This window comes from Grampus griseus, assembly GCF_964374135.1.
Source record: "Grampus griseus genome assembly, contig: HAP1_SCAFFOLD_207, whole genome shotgun sequence".
NCBI lineage: Eukaryota > Metazoa > Chordata > Mammalia > Artiodactyla > Delphinidae > Grampus > Grampus griseus.
In genome coordinates this window covers 176,148-193,983 of record NW_028133245.1, presented here as the reverse complement: position 1 = coordinate 193,983, position 17,836 = coordinate 176,148, and the positions used below count along the sequence as shown (strand labels likewise).

Sequence of the window (17,836 nt, the reverse complement as noted above, 5' to 3'; positions counted from 1 at the left end):
CCACTGCGCTATCAGGGAAGCCCCCTCTTAGGGTTTTGATGATTAGATTTAATGCCCAGGGAACTCCAGGAACAGTGCTTGACTGTAAATTGCTTTAAAAGTGATCACTTTTGGAGCTTCCCTGGTGGTGCAGTGGTTGAGAGTCCACCTGCCTGCCGATGCAGGGTACACGGGTTCATGCCCGATCCGGGGAAGATCCCACTTGCCGCGGAGTGGCTGGGCCCGTGAGCCATGGCCGCTGAGCCTGCGCGTCCGGAGCCTGTGCTCTGCAACGGGAGAGGCCACAACAGTGAGAGGCCCGTGTACCGCAATAAAAAAAATAAAATAAAATAAAGTGATTACTTTAAAAAAAAATGCTTTTGAATCTGCAATTATGCAATTCAGGTGTGTTAAGCATGTTCATTAATAGGAGTTCCTACTATAAAGAGACCCACAAATAAAAATAGAACTTTTCTTTCTTGTTCTTAACTATTTATTTCTGACTTGCTATGTTATACGCATATGCCTTTTATGGTGGGCTGCCACAAATTTATGTTGGAAAAAGTGGAATTTAAATAAATCTTTACTATGCTAATTTGATAGATTTTGATAATTCATTTCACTAGCATGGTATGATATTACCAGTAGCAGACTAAAAGCTGAGTTCACTTCTGGCTCTGCCCCTAAATCCTGATGAGTCCTATAGCTGGAAAGGCTTTTGGATATTATACTACGAATTAGTTATAACATTTACTCTGTTTAGGAAAAACTGGAGGAGTGCCTAAAGCAGTTAAAGGAGGAAAGAGTAATAAGACTTAAGGCTGATAAATGAGTCAATGAAGTAAACAATTTCTTATACTTTTGGGAGTGTTTTGGTTTTATTTCGATTTGATTTTAATCCATATACACATAGTTTGTAAACTTTAAAACTGTAATATGTTGCAAATTGGTTGTATCATATGGACTTTTGCATTTACTGGTATTTAGTGATGATATGATCTATATTCCAGAAAGCATGTTTTTAAAAATATGAAAATCTCGTTGTGTGTGTGTGTGTGTATGTGTGCGCGCGCACATGCGCTTTATGACATTAGCTTATGATCTGTTCATGATTCTTTGATTCAAGAAAGCACTTTTTGTGCATATACTATATATACAGTAGCATAAAAGACATGATGAGACTCTCCTGGCAATGAATTAGGAAAGTGAATCATTTAAATAAATTTAAGATATTGGAAAACTTCTAAGAATGCAATGAAAGATAAAAATATATACTATAAGAATTACATTAGGTAATGTGCATGAAAGCAGGGCATAATCTAAAAAGTTCTAAATATACTTTATCAGAGGTTGAGCGTAGGGAGGAATTTTTCAAAGTGCATATCCACTGGATTGGCAGACACTCATTCAATAAATGGTGAGCACCTGCTTATATAAGGCAACATGAACATAACAGCCTTTCTGAGAAATACTGGAGTTGAGCTTATAGGGGGTTTTAAGTGCATAGGTGATGAGCGGAAGGGGAAGAGTGCACGGGAGTGAGTATTTTGAAGGAGCCAAAGAAAACATTGGTGATCGTACATTTAATAAATTGGGTTGGGTATGATTTAGGACTTTTAAACGTAAGCATTAGATATTTTGTTCACTAAAGTTAATTCTTAACATTCAGCAGAGTTGTAATATGTTTTGTTCAGATTAGATTCTATAATTCACTTTCTAATTTAAGGGAAACTTAAAGCAGGTAATTTTCTGATGTGGAATGAGGCTCCATTATGAATTGAACCAGTTAGAAATGTGATCTTTCGTGAAAGATCATTAATAAAACGATAACTTTGGTTTACTTATATACCACCTAAGCGTTATATAGGAAACTTTGTTGGGTGCCTGGGGGTTTTGGTTATTATGTGATAATGGTCTCTGTCTTTACTGGTGGAGAGTTAGGTTAATTACAGATTAATTACATTTTGAGTGTTTTAGTTTTGTCCCTTGAAACTAGGCAAGACTACTTTTGATGACAATGAGAAAAAAATCATGTCAGACATTTTCCGTCTTCTTTTATAGTTAGAACATGAAAATGCCCAGTTAAGAAATGTAACTTTCTCTTTGTCTGAAGCCCTTCATGTCCACAAGCATGATCCTGGATGATGAAGGTGTTTTGGGCAGCATTGAGAATTCTTTTCAGAAGTTCCATGCTTTCTTGGATCTCCTTAAAGATGCTGGGTTAGTTCATTTCTCTTCATGGCGTTCTTCTCTTTGCGACTATAATGGTAGTTTGCTGAGGAACTGGAGCAATTTTCATCACTTACGTGGCCATATTTAGCCAAATTTAGTGTAATTATAGGTAATATAGTTGACGTTTTAAAAGGAGGAATTAAATTTTTTAAGAAATGCAAATAGGGGAGCCTGCTTTGGTAGAGTGGGGAGCCCATTATAAAAGAGTAACCTGTAGACAGAGTAATTAGTCGGTACAGTTTTTTGTAAAGACTAAATTGAAAGCAGTTTTCATTGAAAATATTCGGGAATGGATAAGAATTTTCCTATCTTTCATTTACTTTGCTTGTTTGATAAGTTTGAATTAAAGTTATTTTTGTCTTAGACATAAAAATTATTATTAATCTGCAGGGAAGATATAGGTCAGTGGTTCTCAACCGTGAGCAATTTTGCTGAAAGAGGGAAGTGGAGATTGATAGTTGATGGAGTGGTGTTTTGTCAGTGAATGAGTTGGTGTTGGGAAGGAAGGAACAAACACATTCTTGGAAACTGGAGGAAAGGTGGTAAAGAAGTGTGGGAATGGAGGTGTGACTGGCAGTGGACGGGGTGCACGGTACATGTTGAAGCTGCTAGTGAGACAGTGGGATGTCTCCTAGAGGATGAATCTGGAAAGGGCTGAGAATTTGGGGGAGAGAGAGGCTTGTAGTATGGAGTAGGATGTTGGCTTTTAAGATTTTAGAAGTATTTCATGATTGTAGGTCTGGGGAAATCTAAACTGCTCTTCTGTGATTATAATAACCTTTATCTTTTCTCCTCTCCTCCTCTGGTCCAGGCTTGGGCAGCTGGCCACAATGGCTGGTATAGATCAGTCAGATTTTCATTTACTAGGTCGTCCCCAGATGAATTCTACTGTTAGTAGTCCACCTAAAGAAGAAAAGAAGGCACTTGAAGAAGAAAAATCAGAGTCAAAGCAGAGTGCCCCAGGACCAACGCAAAATCTCCAAGTAAGTGGAGAGGACAGCACTTAAGGATTCTAAGAGTGATTAGCAAAAAGGAAATGACCAAGTCAGAGAGAAAATAATAATGGTCAGTCTCTAATAGTTCACGTGCTCGGGAGCTAGAAGACTCTGGAGTCCTCTCCAAATCTGAGATTAGTAAATGTGGGCCCGTTTCATGATACTGTATTGTTGTACATAAGAAAACTGGAAGTTCTTTCGAAAGTGTATGAGTTAAAGCAAACTCTCCTTAATGAAGCAAGAAAACATTACAGAAAATATCCCAAATTTTAAGTTGTATAAATGTCTGTTCTATTCATATTTTATCTAGGTTTCTATTTGTATGCAGTCAGCTTAACAATGAAGGAACACTAATGGAGGTACACGTACTGATACAATTTTTAAAATAAGTAATCTTGACATAGCTGATACGTAAGATATTACAGTGACTCACCTGGTCATGGGAATGGGAGGGGAAACCTGTCAGCTTTTCCTCCAGCCTCACTTGGAGCCCCCTTCGCCCAGCTCAGCCAATCTCAGACTGGTCTTGGGAACTGACTGGTCTTGGGAACTGACAGTCTGGTCACAAACTATATTATATACTGTTCACATGTGCCTGGAGGATAGCAAAGAAATTAATTTTCTTACAGAGTAGGGTTTTATTTTTCAGTGAGGGGAAGGAAATGGGTAATAACTACCCCAGTCACCAAAGTCTGAAAATGTAGCGGACATAGCCTTGGATATAGCTAGGTTAAGCTGAGAATCACTTGGCAGGATATAATTAGAGAAAAACTGGCTCTGAAATCTTCTGAATAATCAATTGACTGTGTTAATAATAAGATCACAGAGTAACACTGAAGTTTTGAACTCTACTTTTTAATGGTTGGCTTTGTTCATCACTGAATTTTTGTCTTGTCTTTTGTCTTTCCCTCCAGTTTCAGAAAATTACAGGTGATGCTGGGATTCCTTTGCCTGTCGACTCCTTCCATGTCCCAGTCTCTACTCAGGAGGCCTTAGAAACTTCCAAAGACAACCTGGGGGTCGCAGTCACAGAGCAGCAGCAGGAGTCTTTTGAAGATTTCATTGCTAGAACATGTTCTCCTTCAGCAGACGTCATTTCTGGAACTGGAAGTCAAAGAAAAGAAGAGGAATTACCTAGATATAGCAGGTCTTCTTCAGAGAAAATGACCAGAGCATAATATACCAAAAACTACTCTGCTAAGAAACAACCTGGGAAGGACCTGCATTCCTGCTCTGACTCACCTGTAAAGCAGAAAAGCAAAGGAATTGGGCAAAATAATTCTTTGCTTAATGAACCAATTAGAAGTGAGTCTTCGAAAAAACACATTTCTGTTAAGAAAGAGAGTACAATAGTGACTGTTTCTTCAAAGACAACTAAAAGTAAACTCAGTCTACTAGAACATTCTGAAAGTGATACTCTTGGATCTGATTGTGAATTTCCAGAAAGCATCCATATTCCATCACACCTAACATAGGTCTAAATATTTTAAAATCTTTTAAAATTATGTTTTTGCCTTCCAATTTTAATAAATTACTTATGTTTTTATTATAGCATATGGTGTTTTAAAATACTTGACTGGAAGCCATTAGAGAAAGATTTATCTATACTTTTTTATTATAATGAAAGTTTTGGTGTATTTTTCCTTGTGACAGTTTGCACCATTCATTCAGCTAGTGTTTACTGAGGGCTTCATATGTACAGTACTTTTCTGGGTGCTATTGCTTTCAGCAGTGAACAAAATAAAGCTTTTGCTCTCCTGGAACTAACACTCTGTGGTGGGAGAAAACATAAACAACAAAACAGGGTAAGGGGTAAAAAGAGATGGGAATAATAAATGGCATAGTTTTACCATTTGGTTAACTGTCAAACTATTATAAATCGTATGGCCAGAAGCCATTGACATATTTTAATTCACAGAGAGCATCAAACAATTTACCAAGGCACTTAACCGTGTTTATGGATTACAGCAACAGTATGAGGTAGGGAACTATTACCATCCCCATTTATAGATGAGGAGTCTGAGGAGACATTATGTGAGTTGCCCAGAATTACACAGCTGTAAGTAAGTGGGAAGCTGGGATGTGACCAGAACCCATGCTCTTTTTTTTTAATGTATGGACTTTATTATGTTTCATTTGTTTCTGATTTATGTGATTTTTTTAAAGATTTTTTTTGATGTCGACTATTTTTAAAGTCTTTATGGAATTTGTTACAGTATTGCTTCTGTTTTATGTTTTGGTTTTTTGGTCGCAAGGCACGTGGGATCTTAGCTCCCCAAACAGGGATCGAACCCTCACCCCCTCCATTGGAAGGCGAAGTCTTAACCACCGGACCACTAGGGAAGTCCCCCTTCTGTGGTGATTTTTATGGCAGTTTTTTTAAATTTTATTTTTTATTGACGTATAGAATTACAGTGTTGTGTTAATTACTGCTGCACAGAAAAGTGACTCATTTATACATTTATATACATTCTTTTTCATATTCTTTTCCATTATGGTTTATCACAGGATATTGAATATAATTCCCTGTGCTATACAGTAGGACCTTTTGGGGTTTTTTTAAATACATCCACTTTTTAAAAAATAATTATTTTTGGCTGTGTGGGGTCTCCATTGCTACACGCGGGCTTTCTGTAGTTGCGGTGAGCGGGGGCTACTCTTCTATGCGGTGTGCAGGCTTCTCATTTTGGTGGCTTCTCTTGTTGCAGAGCACGGGCTCTAGGTGCATGGAGTTCAGTAGTTGTGGCACACAGGCTTCAGTAGCTGTGACTCGCAGGCTCTACAGCGCAGGCTCAGTAGTTGTGGCAAAATAGTCAATAATTTAATGCTGAATGGAGAATTAAGGACTCTAGAGCTAACCTTTGGAGAAAAGTAAGAACAGAAAAGATAAGATTTGGAACACTCATTATCCCTGTTTTCATATAACAGGGTTTCTTGTCATCCAACTATTCGTTATCTACATCCTAATTTTAAGGTGTCTATAGATTCCAGCCCTTCTAAGTCAGCAAACTGATCATCCTGTTTCAGCAAATTACTCACTGATGGATTCATAACATAAACATAATACCATATAATAGAAATAAAATTCAAATCAACTTTAAAGTGGAATTCTGAATTTTAAAGATATAATATCATGAAGCCATTGTAAATAATACCAGAGATCTGCTGGGTTAAACATACAAAGCCATTGATAAATGAGGATGTGTAGTTAACAATTTAAAAAAGAGATACAATAGAAGTAAAAGAAAAAACAATTGAGTATCAAATAATTAAGAGAAGGCCTCGGAAAACTGTTGAATTTTTACCAGAATTAGCCTGTTTGAGCTGCTAACATTGAACATGCAGTGAAGGACAGTTTACTGTCCCATAAACCAGTTTTGCTGAAATAATCACTCAAAACAAAATGTAATTCTTTTTTTTTAATTGTGGCACTTGTGCTTAATTAAAATTTAACCTAAATTTTACTGGCTATAACAGAAAATATACTGGATTCGTTTATATAATAACATATTTTGACATAAATTTCAAATGAAAATTATTTTCAAATGTATTTTCAATTACTCTTCAGTCACTACAGATGATTTTAAGTATATGGATTTTTTTTTTTCATGTACAAATCATCCTTGAAAAATAAGGATTCTTTTACTTGAGTAGGACTTATCTTAATCCAGAGATCAGATCTAGGTCCAATAGACAAAATTTTAAAACTTAAAATTTTCTAATAGTAAAAGGCACTTAAAAGGTTAAAACTTCCTAACAGACCAGCATTCCGACTATAGAATCAGCTGATTTATGGGTAGTGAGCATTTTGTTATCAAAATACTCATCCACAGCTGAGTGAGCCTATAGCATGGATACATGGTAGATTTCTGTACCAGAAATTGGATGAGCTTGTGTGTGGATCTCCTTCCAAATGCTAAGATTTCAAGGGCTTAACTGAGACCAGAACAGCATTTTCCAAAGTTGCTGGAAACAAAGAGTCCTTTAAAATGTTCCACTGACAAAGGGTTGTAGAGCCAAATAAAGTTTAAAAACACTTCAGACCAAACTCTACTTAACAGTGAAATTCACAGAGCACATTATAGCTCATTCCACATCTCAAAAGTCCTGCAGTCACGAAACATGTTTAAATTTACTGAACCCAGGATTTCTCAAGTTTATTTTACTACAAAATCCTTTTTCTTACTTTTTTTTTCTTTTGTTGACTTCACATTCACTAATGTCCCATGGGAGCATAGGTGATATTCAAAATATTTAACAAACTTCAAGTGAAGGCGCTAAACAATCAGGAAGCTGTCTGACTAATTAGACTGACCCTAAAACTAGTGTTCTTTGGATCACTATTTAGAGGAAAAATCTGGTTTAAAACTGAGATCTTAATTGATAATCTAATGCCATCAATCTGCAAAGTTGCCTTAATTAGTAGGGTTTTTTTTTCTTTTTTTTTTTTTGGTTACAGTTGCTGGACTTAAAGTGTAGCTGATATAACGTAAATCATTTCAAAAAGGTCAAATGTATGATGTCACATGTTCTCTAGCATCAAATCCATTTCACTAAGTCTAAAATAATCTCTTTCAAGAGACGCAATATTTTTTAACCCTGGAAGGTTCGGTTCTAACCTTAAAATAACTTAAAGACACTTTTCAAAACTAAACTAAAAATTGAAAAAATAAATAATAAGTAGAAAAGGGCAAGAGCTAAAGTAAGAGACATTTTCACTGGCCATTAAAAAAATTCTCTTCTTAAATCTGATTTTTAAAAATTAATAGAAAAGACTGGCAATTAACTTATTTTCCCTGGTGACTACTGCCTGTTTGGGGTGATACAAACATTTACCTAGATAACTGTGCTTTAGGAGTAATAAGAATTATATTTTTGGTCTCTGTCCCAGTTTCTGCCACAGAGTTTCTAACACCCTTGGTATTTCCTAAGTGATGAGATGATAATGGTGTCTTTTGTTATGTTAACAAGGTGATCTTTGGAAAGCACCTAAGGATGGGAGCGGGCAGCCTGTGGAGCCAACCTTGTGATTAGAGGTTGGAACTTTCAGTCCCACCCCCTTGCCCTCAGGGCAGGGAAGAGCCACTCAAGACTGAGCTCAATCGCCCATGGCCAATGAGTTATTCAGTCACGCCTGTGTACTGAAGCCTCCATAAACCCCCAAGGACAGGGTTCAGGGAGCTTCCCAGTTGGTGAGCACATGGAGATTTGGGGAGAGTGGGCTCCATGCTTTCTCCCCATACCTCGTCCTATACATGTTTTCTATCTGGCTGTTGCTGAGTTTTATCATTTTATAATACACCGGTTAATCTAGTTAATAGAATATTTCTGTGAGTTCTATGAGTCACTTGGGCAAATTAATTAAAGCTAAGAAGGGGGTCGTTGGAACCTCTGATCTGTGGTACAAGGGTCAGAAGCACAGGTGACAACATATACTTGGTGACTGGCACCTGAAGTGTGTGTGTGCATTCCTGCTGGACTGAGCCCTTAACATGTGAGATCTGATGCTATCTACAGGTAGATAGTGCCAGAATTGAGTTGAATTATAGGACACCCAGCCGTTTGAGCACTGCTACGCTCTCTCATTGGAAATGGGGTGCTCAGGACCACTTAATGCTTTCCAGGCTCTGGCTTCTGTGAATTCATGACAACAGTAACCTCTGAAACATACACATGTACCTTTGCCACAAAAAACTTCTGATAGACACGTAAGAAATTAATAAAAGTTGCTAAGAAAGGGGGTAAGGGACCTAACATTGGTTGGATGAGGGGGAAAAATATTCCAGAAGGAATTACTACTACTATCTATCTTTTGATAGTATGTGATTTTTAAATGTGTGATCTCATTAGATTTTCCAAATACAAATAAACAAGATAATTATCCTTTTTTTTAAAAAAAGGCTGAAGAAAATGTAGTTTTATATACTTCAGGAAAAAGAAAATTGAGGGCGGATTTGATTATAGTGTTCAGTAGGCCAAGAAATGTGAATAAAGAAAGAATTACTATAAAGGGGCCAGAAAAATGATTTAGGAGACAAGACTTTAGGAGACACTTTCTGATAAGCAGAGCAGTAACTCTTGCCCATTTCCTTTGTTTTTGGCCACGAATGGTTAAAGGCTCCTGTGAGAGGGCTACGAGGGTACTAGTGTCCACATCAAGTGGATAGCTTAGATCCTGATACCAACTACTGGAAATTATCCAGGGCCCAGGAAAGAAGTACTGGTAAGCTGCAGTCGCCAGCACGGTGCTTGGTAGATGTAAATATTTGTGGGTCCGCTAAATTAACGGTAAGACTATAATTCATAATACCTTGCACACAAACTAGATTGGTAAGTTTTCAGTGGATGACTTTATTACCATTCCGAACTCAGTTAGATGGAACAGTACTCCTCAATGACTGAGAAATCAATCTTCCTCAATCTTCATGTATCACCATCTGCAAACATTGCTCTCTGTCACAGATTACCTGCCTTCAGCTATGGATGAGACAGTGAGATGCATTTCATTCTCCTCTTCCTGGACACACAGAACAATGACCTTTTCTAACCTCCCTTGGAGCCAGGCAGAGGTCAAGTTTTTGCATTCTTGTTGAAAGGGTATGGGTCTACCACTTTCAGGCCTGGCCAGGAGATATTATGCATGATTGCCCATGTTCCCTTCTGCTGTAGTTTAGGTAGTCATGCATTTAAGACAACACCTCAAGGTGGAGGGGGCATGGGTTCCTGATTCACTACTTGAAAGCAATCTGCTAAGAATGAACCACCTAATTCACACGGGTCTCTGACAAGAGAAATAAACATTTATTAAGTTAAGACACTTGGCTTTCAGGAGTGTTTGATATACCACCTAGCATCAATTACCTTGAGTAATTCATTGCTAAACTGGTACACTGGTAATAACCACGGACTAGTGATGAGTCTACTTAATTCCAATCCTCTCCATTTCTCATTGATGATTTACTCTATACTCACCAGAAATTATTTTTCATAGGACTTCTTGATGACCATGTCAGTCTAGAATTATCCATAGTATCTCTGTCTATCTCTTCCTCCAATTCAACTTCCCAGTAGGGGACTGGCATTACCCCTCTGTGTAGATACAACCATGGAGGATCAGGTCCTAACGAGATCGTATCTAGAAGGGCCCTGTTCTACAAGGTTAATGGTTTATTTTGCTATACCTTGGATTCATACGTTGATTTAAAATAAAAAGTGACATGATTTTTGAAGGTTGAAGCTGAGTGGCTGAACCAAATTTCTATAATCAAGTTAACGTATATTTTCCCCCTGAGTCTGTACTAGGTCATTTCTTAAAAATTATTTTTTCTATCCTATGAATCTATATGTTTACATGAGCATTAGTTATTATTCCCAACGTCTGTGTTATGGACGGAAAATAGGATTCTTCTTGTGTCCCAACTCAAATCAAACAGTAAAGCATTGTTTACATTATACAAGGTTTACATTGCACAGGACTGTTTATATTCTACAAGCATCCTGAGGTCATGTCTAGACCCAATGGGGAAAAATGTCATAATAGATTAGTAAGGACTGTAATGAAGATGGAAGGGGAAAGTGGTGGCATATGTGCTAGGCATTTATTTCCCCAACTGAGGTCATTTCCTTGTCATGTATCACAATGCTACTGTAGTTGCTCATGTGCTGCAATCCACTGCCCACTCATCCACCCATCTAACATTTTTGAGGACTTAATCTGTGCCAAGGACTCTACTCTCTGCCTGAAAGGCAAGTGAAAAGTACAACCCAGGTCTTTCCTGAAGGAGCACATAAAGGAAGACTGATCTCTGAATAGTAAGTGACACAAGATAATGGCTGAATGGGTGGTTGCTTTTTATCGTGTACTTGCAGGATAGAAAGCAGAGAGAAAAATAGCTCCAAAGAGTTGGACAGTTATATTATCATTGATTTTCGAGTGACCACCAATTAAAGGGCATGCTTAGCAGCTAGAAATGAGGACCTCATTAGATGACTACAAGAGCCAGACACTTTCAAAACTTTCCCCTAAACTCTCAGTTCCATTTTCATTTCATGAAGAGACAGCTTGGGAAGTCAGAGGTCATGCTCTTGTATGTCCACAACAGGGTTGATTTAAGGCACCGGTAAGCTCCTGCTGAGCTGCCACCTAAGGTCATACGACTGTGAATCATGGCGGGATATAATGACTTGGGCAACATTCTTTCCTGCAAATACGTACAAGATGGATGATGAACAGTATTGAAGTATAATATATGGTGCCGATCATGGATTTAAATTCCCTCAGAAATGGAGGAGAAACAATTAGCAAAGGGCATTCTTGACTTCGTTGAGCAGCAATGCCTCTCTGACTCCCGAGACACTCATTTTCAGCAGTCAGGCCACAAGATGTGTCTTCAATTTCTGCAAAATCTAGTTCTAGCTAGATTTGGGGAACTAATGGGAACATGATCTTAATGGATGTCTCATGTTTCTCATGCAGTGTGGCTGTGGAATTTTATGGGATGGAGTCAACAAAAAAGACAGGTCCTTTTTTACAGCATTCTTTATATCTGTTCAATCTTGTCACTACCATAGTGTCCTACTAAAAGGACGTTTCAGGGACTGTGTGAGGCCTGGTACAGTGCGTTTTTATAGTCAGAGTGGGTCAGCGGATGGAGAATCACATGAGAGAAAACAACAGGATGAGGTGCTATTCCTGGCTCCAGCTTCACCTCAGAGAATGACCTTGGCAGAAGCACTTAACCTCACTTTGAATCTTTGAACCTCAGTTTTCTTATCTGTGAAATGAGGAAAGAACATCTGCCCCTTTGCTCCCTCTCAGGATTGTTGGAGGATTAAACAGATCAGGGCTATAACCTGAAGTACAGTGAACTCATGAGGAAAAAAATTAAGACATCACTTAACTGTATAATATTCTTTTTAATCATTACTAATTTCCAAAGGTGAAGAAAACCTTGTTTAAAAAAAATATGTAAGCTGATTGTTTTTCTGGAAACAAAATAAAGGCTCAACTAGCAACCCTGCATTATAAAAGAGAACCTGAAATGCACATTCCAAATCTACTTCGAGACAGAAAGACCCCCAAATTCCTTCCAGTTTCCTAAGATTTTTCCACTATAATTTTTTTTGTTATTGTCTTCTTCATAAAATGTTAGTTATATTTTGGGGTTTTGCTATTGCATAGTTTAGCATATATAAGGAAATCGTCTTTCCAATTCACTAATAAAAAAGGGAGTACAGGAGAGAAGAAGGAAGAGAGGGAAGACGGAAGGAATAAATAGAGAACAAACCCACGTGGCTAGAAGAAACTGACCTGAGAAGACAAAACAATTCATAATTTAAAATACTATATAATACAAATGAAGTTAAAGATGTGTTTGCCCAGAAGAGGACTGACTTGAAGTAAACTGATATGATTTTCTGGATAACACCCTGTATTTCCCTGCTTTAGTGAAACAGTCACTCATAGAAGAGCTCTATCTACAGGGAAATTATGAAAGAAATAATCTTCATTTCTCCATGATTCTTTAAAACCAAATTGGACTTTATTCCTTCTTATTTCTCTCTCAAGCTCCACTCTTTGACATAGAAAATAGCATTCTGGAATGACTTAGAATTAGAGATCAGTCAATATTTCATGATTTTAAGGTTCTTCATTATGAACAATGTGAATTTGGACCCAATAATCCTAATCCTAGCTTTTTCTTTAGTTCTATAGTTCTATTAGGCCATGTTGTTAGAGCACTGTTTACAATTATTGCCAATAGTCTCTGGATTGGAGGTCAAACTGTTACTTACCTTCTTCAGCATACCCTTCAATGATTAAATGCCCCCAAGGACTTTTAAGAATCATTTTCATCTTGTAAATATTTTTAAATTGACATCTTAACTTTATAGTTGCTTCCCCTGTGAGGGAAAGAGACTAGGGTGATGGAGGGTTTTTGCTTCTTACTTTGTATTTTTTCAAGTACTTATTACTTTTGAAATTAAAATCAAGGAACCAGCACAAGAATGCTAGTAAGGTGTAAGTGACATGTAATGCTTGGTGTGCATAAGGGTTCAATAGTCCACTGTGAGAGTGCAGCCTTTTGAACAACCTCAGTGATAAGTGGGAACCACTTGTCCACGACTATTTTATTTAAGATGCAATACTCAGTTCTATCCCCTTCAATACATTTTAAGTACCCCAAGCTAGAATAATGGGGCTAGAGGTGCAAGAAGAATATTATACCAAACAGGGGCAATATAAAAAAACATTACAATCAAATTTTCCTTATTAAAAATATAAGTCAAAAACCTAAATACACTATTATTCCACGGAGTTTTAAGGTATATTAAAAACATTGTGATAGGATGTTTCAAAAATTATGGTACAATCCCCTTCTGACACCCTCATTCCTGAGTCACCACTTCAGCAGGACTGGGCTTTGGCATACTCAACCCACATGATGAGACAATAGCAAAAGAGCTTGATGGCTCAGTTGCCGAGGACTAGCCCACTAGGTTCTGAAGACAAGTGGACCAGGTGCTCCCACTGTCCATGCCAACCACCAAACCTGTGAGTGAGGCTGTCTCAGACCAGCTCTCACTCAGCTGATCCATCAGTTGACTAAAACTGCACGAAGGAGCCCAGATAAAACCAAAAGTAAACACTACCCAGATGAATCCAGTCCCAAATTGCCAAGTAATTGCTATTTTAAGCCACTAAGTCTTTTGTTGTTTTGTTTTTTATATCTTTATTGGAGTATAATTTCTTTACAATGGTGTGTTAGTTTCTGCTTTATAACAAAGTGAATCAGTTATACATATACATATGTTCCCATATCTCTTCCCTCTTGTGTCTCCCTCCCTCCCACCCTCCCTATCCCACCCCTCTAGGTGGTCACAAAGCACCAAGCTGATCTCCCTAAGCCACTAAGTTGTGAGGTGGTTTGTAATACAGCAAAAGCTAATCTATACTCTAATACGATTTGGTCAAGTGGGTTTATCCTTGAGAATGCAAGGTTGGTTCAGTATCAGCCAATCAATTCATGTGATTCACTGTATTAGTTAAAAAAAAGGAGAAAATCATATCATCATTCTTTTTAGATACAGGAGATAAAAAGCATCCCATGAGGTTCAAAATCTATTGGGTAGGGTAAATTTTATAAAACTAGATCCAAATAATAACTATCTTTCCTTGATAAAGGCTATATACCAAAAATACATGGCACATGTATACACTAACAAAAATTATTATACTACTAATTTTTTTAAAAAATTAGCATTTCCTTTAAGGAGAGAATTGAGATAAAGATTTCTAACATTACTGGTCTATTGGAACTGACCTTTTTGGAGCTGTGTATTGAGAGAAATAGAAAGAGAGAGAAGGTTTAGAAGAATATAGATAAAAATGTCATATTTATAGATTGTTTTGATTATGTATTTCATTGGAAACACAGGAAAATCAATAAGCTATTAAATCTAAGAAAAGAGCTCAACATAGGGGCTGGAAAAAAATTAATACACCAAAATCAATTGTGTTCCTCCATAGCATCAATATCTAGATACAATACAAGATGAATTTACCATAGTAACAAAACCTATAGAGAGTATGGGGTTTCACCTAATAAATTATGCAGAAAATCTTCATAATGAAAACTTTATTAGAGGACACATGAGTAAAAGAAATATATATCACAGGTACGGATGAGATGACTTGCTATAAAAATATAAATGTCCTTATATTAATCTATAAAATCAAATGCAACTGTAATAAAAGGCCAAGCTGTTTTTTTTTTTTTTGAGGGACAGCATAAAAAAGTGATTCTAAAAGGTATCTGGGGGACTTCCCTGGTGGCGTAGTGGTTGAGAATCCGCCTGCCAATGGAGGGAACATGGGTTCAATCCCTGGTCCAGGAAGATCCCACATGCCACGGAGCAACTAAGCTGGTGCACCACAACTGCTGAGCCTGCACTCTAGAGCCCACGAACCACAACTACTGAAGCCCACGAGCCTGGAGCCTGTGCTCCGCAATAAGGGAAGCCACTGCAATGAGAAGCCTGTGCACCACAACAAAGAGTAGCCTCCTGCCCCACCCCTCGCTGCAACTAGACAAAGCTCGCACGCAGCAATGAAGACCTAATGCAGCCAAAAAAAAAAAAAAAAAAGAAAAGAAAAAAAAAGAGCAGATTGTTCTATCTCCTATAAAAAAATTAAAATAAAATAAAATGTATCTGGAAGAATAAAGTTCTTCATACAGCTAAGGTAGTTTTGAAAAATAAGCTCAAAATGGAGAATGTGCCCTACACATTAAGATATATTGAGAAGTCATGATAGATAAGAACTGTGTGATGCCCTTGGAAGAAACGGCAAACAAAACAAATCAAACAGGTGGCCTAGAAATAGAGCTATATACAGATAGGAAGTTGGCACATGAAAGAGATGGAATCATAGTCCAATGGAGGAAGCTGAATTACAGCTTTTGGGGAAACAGTCTCATTTTATTTTATTTTTTTATTTATTTTTTTTTTTGGTACGCGGGCCTCTCACTGCTGCGGCCTCTCCCGTTGCGGAGCACAGGCTCCGGACACGCAGGCCCAGCGGCCATGGCTCACGGGCCCAGCCGCTCCGCGGCACGTGGGATCCTCGCGGACCGGGGCACGAACCCGCGCCCCCTGCATCGTCAGGCGGACTCTCAACCGCTGCGCCACCAGGGAAGCCCAACAGTCTCATTTTAAAAAGAGATATGAGACTGGATCTTAACCTAGTGATATCACTTATGTTGTACCCAGTCCTATATAGCTCACCTAATCTTCACAAAAAAATCCACAAGGCATTAACTATTATCCTCATTTTACAGGTGGAAAAACTGAGGTATGAGAGATAAAATGACTAGCCTAAGAAGTACATGGTGGAGCTGGAACCTAAACCCCACAGAAATCATTCTATTAACCATTATGTTATATAATTCCACCTAATGTACAAAACTAAAATACAATAGTTTTAATATCTAAATGTGAAAAATAAAATCTAGAGAGAATAAAAGAAATTGCAAGGTAATTTATTTGTGATTTCAGGGCAAGAGATGAAATAGATCTTTGAAAAATAAAGAAGCATACATTGTATGAAGCAAAAGTGATGAATTTAACTATATTAAAATTATAAATTTATTAATATAAAAAATCTGATTTAAAAAAATGGGCAGAAGAGCTGAAGAGACATTTTTCCAAAGAAAACATACAGATGGCCAACAGGCACATGAAAAGATGCTCAACATCACTAGCCATCAGGGAAATGCAAATCAAAACCACAATGAGAGATCACCTCACACATGTCAGAATGGCTATCATAAAAAAGAACAAAACGAACAAGCCTTGGCGAGGATGTGGAGAAAAGGGAACCCTGGTACACTGTTGGTGGGAATGTTAACTGATGTAGCCACTAGAGGGGTGGGATAGGGAGGGTGGGAGGGAGACACAAGAGGAAGAAGATATGGGGACATATGTATATGTATAGCTGACTCACTTTGTTATAAAGCAGAAACTAACACACCATTGTAAAGCAACTATACTCCAATAAAGATGTTAATAAAAACAGAAACAAAACAGAACAACCATATAATCCAGTAATTCCATTCCTGGGTATATATCTGAAGAAAACAGAAACACTGATTTGAAAAGATGCATGCACCCACATCCAGTGTTTATAACAGCATTGTTTACAATAGCCAAGATATGGAAGCAACCTAAGTGTCCATCAACAGATGAATGAATAAAGAATGCATGCCATATATACACAATGGAACACTGCTCAGCCATAAAAAATGATTAAATTGTGCCATTTGCAACAACATAGATGGACCTGGAGGGTATTATGCTTAATGAAATAAGTCAGACAAAGACAGATACTGTAATGATATCACTTATAAGTAGAATCTAAAAAATAAGACAAATGAATGAATACAACAAAACAGAAACAGATTCACAGATATAGAAAACAATCTAGTGGTTACCAGTGGGGAGAGGGAAGCGAGAGGGGCAAGATACAGACTGGGAATTAGGAAGTGCAGACAACTATGTATAAAATAAATGAGATACAAGGATATATTGTAGGGCATGGGGAATATAGCCAATATTTTATAGTAACTTTCAATGGAGCATAATCTATAAAAATATTGAATCACCATGTTGTACACCTGAAATTAACATAATATTGTAAATCAATTATACTTTAATAAAAAATTAGAATTTTATGTACAATAAAGGATACCAAAGTCAGACTGAAAAACAGTTGATGGGTAGAAGACATATACATTATCTAAAACCCAATAAAGGACTCAAAATCTGAATACAAAAACTTCTACATCTCTAAAGACACTGAATACTCAATAGAAAAATGAGCGTAGGTCATGATAGGCAATTCATAGAATGGAAAACATGAACAGCAAGAAAGTATATGAAGACCTAACTTTTCTAGAATCAGAGCAATGCAGAATTAAAACACCTTACTTCATATGAATCCACACATGCCAAATTTCCAGAAGTTAAAATGCAAATTATGCTGTGGAGCAACTACACCTGCGCACCACAACTACTGAGCCTGCGCTCTAGAGCCTGGGAGCCACAACTACTGAGCCCGCGCGCCTAGAGCC

General features: G+C 37.5%; 1 pseudogene across 1 annotated transcript in view; it reads left to right on the top strand.

Annotated features, from left to right (window-relative positions):
- Window positions 1-5,531, top strand: part of LOC309817784 (centrosomal protein of 78 kDa-like) — a 30,716-nt pseudogene extending 25,185 nt beyond the window's left edge. The window contains exons 10-14 of the transcript in view: window positions 743-820; window positions 2,041-2,199; window positions 3,023-3,194; window positions 3,517-3,565; window positions 4,121-5,531. The product of the transcript in view is annotated as a centrosomal protein of 78 kDa-like (transcript). The remainder of the gene's footprint in view (window positions 1-742; window positions 821-2,040; window positions 2,200-3,022; window positions 3,195-3,516; window positions 3,566-4,120) is intronic.
- The last annotated feature ends 12,305 nt before the right edge of the window (window positions 5,532-17,836 follow it).